Here is a 7,452-nt window from a genome sequence, read left to right as displayed (position 1 = left end):
GATGTTCTAGGCATGTTTATTTTATCCAGATGTACACAGGAAAATTTTGAAGTGGTATTAACCACATGCCTACCGGGCACTTTCACCCCTCTTCCTGCACAGGCCAATTTTCAGCTTTCAGCTCTGTTGCAGTTTGAATAAAAATTGCGCGGTCATGCTACACTGTACCTAAATTATATTTTTTTTATTTTTTTCACACAAATAGAGCTTTCTTTTGGTGGTATCACTGCTGGGTTTTTTATTTTTTTGTAGAACAAATGAAAAATAAAGACCAAACAGTTTGAAAAGAAAAATAGTTTTTCTTAGTTTCTTGAATGACAATTTTGCAAACAGGTAATTTTTCTCCTTCACTGATGTGCGCTGATGAGGCTGCACTGATGGGCAATGATGAAGTGGCACTAATAGGCAGCACAGATGGGCACTAATAGGCAGTGCTGAAGGGTACTGATAAGCTTCTATGATGGGCACTGATGAAGCTGCAATGATGGGCACTGATGAGGTGGCACTGATATGCTGCACAAATGGGCACTAATAGGCAGCACTGAAGGGCACTTATAAGCTTCTATGATGGGCATTGATGAGGCTGCACTGATGGTCACTGATGATGCGGCACTGGTGGCTACTGATGAGGCAGCACTGATGGGCACTGATAAGGAGGCACTAACAAGCCTGCACTGATATGCGGCACCGATGGGCACTGATTGGCAGCACTGATGTGCACTGTTGGGCTGCACTGATAATCGGGACACTGATGATAAAGTGCCCTGATTATCAGTGCAGACGTCCCCTTTCACACTAGCCAGTTTCTGGCTAGCCCTCTCCTCATGCCATGCCAGCGTGAGAAAAGGAATGCCGATAACCAGCAAGTGTGTTTACATCGTGATCAGCTGTGATTGGTCCTTTACCCTGATCTGTGATTAGCTGTGATTGGTCCTTTACCCTGATCTGTGATTAGCTGTGATTGGTCCTTTACCCTGATCTGTGATTAGCTGTGATTGGTCCTTTACCCTGATCTGTGAACAGCTGTGCTGAAGCGGGCGCACGATCACGGGAGCACATCATATGAGGCCCTCCCAGAACTCGCTGTAGCCATCATTTTGCTATAGCGCAGTCGGCAAGTGGTTAAACCCCAAACCAAAAATTTTAGGTATTGCAGCTTACCAATCATTAGGTGAGGTGGCTGCATTCGTTTTATTTTTTTAGCCTTTTCCCCTTTTTTTCCCCTGGTGATCTGGTCAGTAACAAACCTCTTGTATTACAGCACCCCCACTCTGGATGAAGGCGCAACAGAGACACCTTTTGGATAGCAGCATGGTCAAAAACAGCAGACTTGCTGGCTAGATCGCCAGATGAAAATAGAAGAAAGAAAGCCTAAAAAATAAGACGAATGCAGCACCCACAATATAAATGTTTTCTTTTTGTTTTAATACCGCATGAATTCCCTTTACACTGTTTACTTGTACTGCTGCCTTATTTGTTCCTATGGGTAAGCTGACACATGTGAAAGCAGCATGTGAACAGCCTCATCCGCTGCCATTGCAATGGGATGCTAAAAACGCAGCGGTTTTTAATGCCCCCACCCCACCACAAGTCCAAAGGGACCCCAAGGCTGCGTTCACACTTAAATAACGTGAAGCATTTTGCATTGTGTGGTTAGGTGCCTTTTTTGGTGTGACAGCCCCTTGACTTGGCTGCCTGTCGTGTGAAAAATGCGCTAAAGAAGCTTAAGTACAGTGGAACCTTGGTTTACCAGTAACGCGGTTAACAAGCTTTTTGAAAGACGGCCAACTGTTTGTTTTTCATTCTGACTCGGTTTGTGAGTGTTGTCTCGCAAAACGAGCAGAATTCAGGTTAATGGATGGTGCAGTAGCGCATTTGGCCAGAGGTGCGGGGGGCTCCGGGGACACTCGGAACGGTTCGGAGCCGTTTGGAAATATTCGGAATGACTCGGAAATACTCGGAAAACACTTGGAAATACTCCGTTCCTGTGTGTTTCTGAGTTCAGCTGAACTGTCCCCGAGTATTTCCGAGGCTCTCCGGCGCCCCCCACCCTACCTCTGGCCACATACGGTATTGCATGTGGAATGGATTATCTTTATATCCATTGACTTCTATGGGGAAACTCGCTTTGATATGCGAGTGCTTTGGATTACAAGCATTCTCCTGGAACGGATTATGCTCGTAATCCAAGGTTCCACTGTACCATAGTTTGGCATTGAGCCAAGCGTGTTTATTGACATTTTGTCAAAATGCATGACTACTACCCACTCATAAAGGGCCAGGAAGAAATAATGACACCACCAGCGCATTTCTGCCCACGTTTCCATGTCGTCAGGTGTGAATGCATCCTAAATCTTTATGTATTTTTTTTTTTTTTTTCGTTTTCACAGAGTTCTCCTCAAAGGGGAGGAAACAACGCAATGGGGTTGATTTACTAAAGGAAAACAGACTGTGCACTCTGCAAGAGCAGCTGCTCGAGAGCTTAGTAAATAAGGAGAAGCTCCACTGACTTCCATCCTCCAATCATGTGCAAGCAAAAATTTAGTTTTTTTATTTTCCTTGCACCTGATTGGGTGTTCTTTGCAAAGTGAAGCTTTACCTCAATTACTAAGCTGTGGAGCAATTGCCCTTGTAGAGTAGTGCATAGTCTATTTTCCTTTAGTAAATCAACCCCAATGTATCTTTCCTCTTCAGAGAGGATGACCAACGCTGAGGTGGGGTTTTCACAGTAGTGATCACAAGGGTGCCATTGTGGGCACACGGGTGCCACCCCCTATCCATGCACCCAGGGCCCTTTCAGGATGCTGGGCGCATTAATTCCTATGGTGGAGATGGGCGGGGGGGTGGGTGTTTTTGAGAGGCTCTAGTAGACTTCAAAATAGGGTGAGCTCGGGGAGCAGAGCATTGCGTCCGGAGCCCACCCAGGTGTGTTGCAACAGTGAATGAATATTCGCTGTTGCAACACTGATCCTCCTCCTGGCCAATCGGGAAGTGGGTCTGATACCCATCACCCGATTGACTGAAAGCACAGGCGATCCTATTGGATGCCTAGGAGAAGAAGGGAGGAGCTACACAGAAGACACAGGAGCCCGCCCGCCGTCCATAGAAGTCTGCTGCCTGCCGAAGCCTGCTGTAGCCAGGGGGGGGGGGGGAGGAGGGGGGGTTTGCTGATGGGGACACGGGTTCTGGTGACAACCAGGGATCCCATCACTTTGGAGGGATTTCCTCTCTCTTTCCCTCTTTTGGTTTTGGAAAAAGGAAGAGAAGGGAAATCTCCCCAATGGGACACAGATGGCTAAAGAAATCTGGCAGGAGTTGTGCTTCTCCTTTACTCTATCCAAAAGGAAAAAAAATAAAAAAATTTGCCTTTGGTTATACCTTAAAGGGGTGTTCCAGCGGGGATTTAAAAAAAAAAAAAAAAAGTCAGCAGCTAAAAAGAAAAAGTAGCTGCTGACTTTTAATAAGGACAGTTACCTTTCCAGGGCGTCCGCGATGTCATCCGCCCGAGACCGACCCGTCCCTGGGCTCTCAAATTCCAGCGCTGCCATCCTCACTAAGGGAAACAGGCAGCGGAGCCTTGCAGCTTCACTGCCCGTTTCCTACTGCGCATGCGCGAGTCACTCAGCGCTTTGTGAATGGGACGCGCTGTGTTAGGAAACACACAGTTCCCAGAACACGGCGCGCCCCATTACCCAGAAGACAACGCGAGGAGGAGAGAAGACCGAAGATCACCGCGGAGTAGGAAGAGGCAGATTAGGAAGACAAGACTGCCTAGCAACAGGGTTTCTGGTAAGGTAAAAAAAAAAATTTTTTTCAAATTTTTTTTTATTCTTTTTTTTAACCACTTGGGATCCGCGCTATTGCAAAATGACGGCAATAGCGCGGACCCACATTTTCGGGACTACGTCTATTGACGTAGTCCCGGTTACGAGCGGCCTGCGCGCCCCCTGAGGGGCGCGCGCGGCGCGCTCTGTGATCGGCGAGTCCGTGAGACTCGCCTGATCACCGATCCGTGTAAGGGGTCGATCCCGACCCCTTATCACGTGATCAGCTGTCAGCCAATGACAGCTGATCATGTGATAAAACGGAGCCGGTAATCGGCTAGTATTCCTCCTCGCGCTGACAGCCCGAGGAGAAAAAAAAAAAGCCGATCGCCGGCGGCCGTGTTCGGGACATCAGTCCCGATCACGGCCAGCAATTTAAAAGGACACCTGCCCCCTGCCAGTGCCCACCTGCCACCCGCAGTGCCATCCTGAAATAAAGTAAGTGCCCCCCTGTCAGTGCCACCCAGCAGTGCCCATAGTGCCCACAGTGCCACCCAGCAGTGCCCACAGTGCCACCCAGCAGTGCCCACAGTGCCACCCACAGTGCCACCCAGCAGTGCCACCCACAGTGCCACCCAAAATCTGCCTCAGTGCCCAGCAGTGCCGACCATCAGTGCCCAGCAGTGCCACCTATCAGAGCCACCTATCAGTGCCACCTATCAGTGCCCATCAGTCCCATCTATCTGTGGTACCTATCAGTGCCCATCCGTGCCACCCATCCATGCCACTTATCCGTGCCACCCATCCGTGCCATCTTATCTGTGCCCATCTTTGCCCATCAGTGCCGCCTTATCTGTGCCCATCGGTGCCGCCTTATCTGTGCCTATTAGTGCCGCCTTAACTATGCCTATCAGTGCCCACCAGTGCAGCCTATCAATGCCCACCAATGCAGCCCATCAGTGCCCACCAATGCAGCCCATCAGTGCCCACCAATGCAGCCTATCAGTGCCGCCTAATCAGCGCACTTCAATGAAGGAGAAAAATGACCCGTTTGCAAAATTTTATAACAAACTATTAAAACATTTTTTTTTTTTTGCATCTTTTTTTGTTTGTTTAGCAAAAAATAAAACTCCGAGCTGTAACTAAATACCACCAAAAGAAAGCTCTATTTGTGGGAAAAAAATGATAAAAAATTCATTTGGGTACAGTGTTGTATGACCGCGTAATTGTCACTCAAAGTGCATCAGCGCTGAAAGCTGAAAATTGGTCTGGGACTGAGGGGGGTTTAAGTGCCCAGTAAGCAAGTGGTTAAAGAATATTAATGCTGTTTTTTTTGTTTTTTTTAGGGTGGCCCTCCACTTTAAGGGTAAATTTAGATGTGCGTCTAACACCCCAATCACGCATGTGTGACTTGTCCTGCGACTTTGGACAACAAAGTCGCATGACAAGTCCTTCCTCATGTTTTACAATGATAACCATTCATATATGTGCGACTTGAAGTTGCAGTAATTTCAAAGTAGTTCATGCACTGCTTTGGTCCGACTTTCATGCAACTTGAGGGCCATACACTTCAATGTTAAAAAAACTTTGCATGAAAGTTGTACCTGAATGTTTTACATGCAACCGTCACATCCAGTCGCAGGACTTTGGAGATGTACGAGTGTGAATGAAGCCTAAATCTCTTGTGCTTCTGAAGCCCAATCTGCATTTGGAATAGCGCTCCAGAGGCTACTGGCAGGCGCTGAGGAAGCAATGTGACCCCCTCCCCCATCGCCTGTTTTAACCCCATTTTTGCCAATAAACGCTGCGCAACCAAATCCATTGCATACAGTTGCGGGGTGTTTGTGATGCTTCTCAATCTACTTGAATGCATAACATTCAGTGGGTTTGCCGATCGCTACAAGCCGGGCGAACTTTGCCACGGGTGCAAAGCGAAGCATCACAGCCATGGCATTTAAATACCCTCATCTGATGACTATTACAGTTTAAGGGTAGCAAAAATGCGGCTCAAATTCACATTTTTGCACCCCCCCCCCCCAACCACAAGTCTAAATGAAGCATAATATTTAGCAACAACTATGTAGTACAAGGTTCTGCCTGATTGGGTACAACATGATTGGATAGTTTAGGAAAAGATCCTCATAGTACATCATTTTGGTAAATCTAAAGTTGATTGTACAATGATTGTAATGTGTATGGTGGACCTTTACATACATTCTAATCTATGTCTAGAGATGGTGTCACTTCTCTATGACATCACACTTTAACCACTTAGTGAAAATCGCTGTTTATGGTACGTTGGTACTTTGATGCTGAATACCGTTGTTATGGCGGCAGATAGCTGCCAAAACCCAGTGATTTTCAACAACAGTGAGCGGCTGGCTTTCAGATAAAAATGGTCGCCGTGGCGGATTTGCCGCAAGATCACTTTTATGGGGGTGCTCTTCGCTGTGTTCTGGTCATCTCCGCCGCTTACTGGAGCTGTCGGTAGCAACGGAGACGATCGCGTCCATCCTCCTGGCAGGAGCCGACTGAGGAGAAGAGATGGCCCCCACTTGGCTCCATAACATTGAACGGTGGAAGCGATGTCAAATGACACTTCTGCCCAATAGTCTTAAAGAGGAAATTTTTATTTTTGCAAAAAATAAAAAATATGACATTTCATATATATATATATATATATATATATATATATATATATATATTTTTTTTTTTTATTGTATTGCAAATATCATATCTGAGGTCTTTTTGACCCCAGATCTCATATTTACGAGGTCCTGTCATGCTTTTTTCTATTACATGGGATGTTTATATTCCTTGTTATAGGAATAAAAGTGACTCAATTTTTTTTTTTAAAAAGGACAATAGGACTGTAAAAATTACAAATAAAAAATAAATACGATTTTTTTTTTTTAAAGCGCCCCGTCCTGCCGAAAGTGAACGCATACGTGAGTAGCGCCCGCATATGAAACCGATATTCAAACCACACATGTGAGGTATCGCTGTGATCATTAGAGCGAGAGCAATAATTCTAGCACAAGACCCCCCTCTGTAACTCTAAACATGTAACCTGTAGAAAATTTTAAACATTGCCTATGGAGATTTTCATCGGTAAAAGTTTGTCGCCATTTTGTGAGCAGGCGCAATTTTAAAGCGTGACATGTTGTGTATCACTTTACTCGGCGTAACATTATCTTTCACAATATAAAAAAAAATTGTGATTTTCTGTTTTCTTATTTTGTAAGTCAAAAAAAGTATTTTTTACAAAAAAAATGCGCTTGTAAGACCACTGCGCAAATACAGTGTGACATAAAGTATTGCAACGACCGCCATTTTATTCTCTAGTGTGTCTGAAACACACACACACACACATATATATATATAATGCTTGAGGGTTCTAAGTAATTTTCTAGCACAAAAAATATGTTTTAAACTTGATACAACAGGTGTCAAAAAGAGGCTCGGTCATTAAGTGGTTAAATAAATACATATTTTTTTTTATAAAATAGCAGCAATTAGCACACTGTTGTAGTATATAAGAGATAAGAATGTTGTTGGGTGTCTCTACATACAATGTAGTAATTATTTCTATAACACATTAACCCATCTCTAGTGATTACATCACTCCTCTATGACATCACATTTTTAATATATAGTGCATACAATACAATATATATTATACTACATA

The sequence above is a fragment of the Lithobates pipiens genome, unplaced genomic scaffold (assembly GCF_037356315.1).
Source record: "Lithobates pipiens isolate NorthernLeopardFrog02 unplaced genomic scaffold, aLitPip1_a1.2 Scaffold_18, whole genome shotgun sequence".
Taxonomy (NCBI): Eukaryota; Metazoa; Chordata; class Amphibia; order Anura; family Ranidae; genus Lithobates; species Lithobates pipiens.
Note: the sequence above shows the minus strand (reverse complement) of the source record.